Source organism: Galeopterus variegatus, unplaced genomic scaffold (genome assembly GCF_000696425.1).
Source record: "Galeopterus variegatus unplaced genomic scaffold, G_variegatus-3.0.2 Scaffold692, whole genome shotgun sequence".
In the NCBI taxonomy this organism is placed as follows: Eukaryota; Metazoa; Chordata; class Mammalia; order Dermoptera; family Cynocephalidae; genus Galeopterus; species Galeopterus variegatus.
This window is the reverse complement of record NW_007726803.1, coordinates 11,338-11,646: the sequence shown is the minus strand read 5'-3', so window position 1 is coordinate 11,646 and position 309 is coordinate 11,338.

Genomic DNA, 309 nt, shown 5'->3' with positions numbered 1-309 from the left:
ACCTATTTCCTGAAGTGTCTCTCCTATGTTTTCTTTAAGAAGTTTTATTGTTTCAGGGTGTCATTTAATTCTTTAATCAATTTTGAGTTGACTTTAGTGTATGGTGTAAGGTATGGGTCTAGTTTCATTCTCCTACATATTGATATCCAGTTCTCCCAGCACCATTTGCTAAAGAGGCAGTCTCTTCCCCAGTGTATAGGCTGGCTGCCTTTGTCAAAGATCAAATGGCTACAGGTGTGTGGGTTAAATTCTGGATTCTCTATTCTATTCCATTGATCAGTGTGCCTGTTTTTATGCCAGTACCATGCT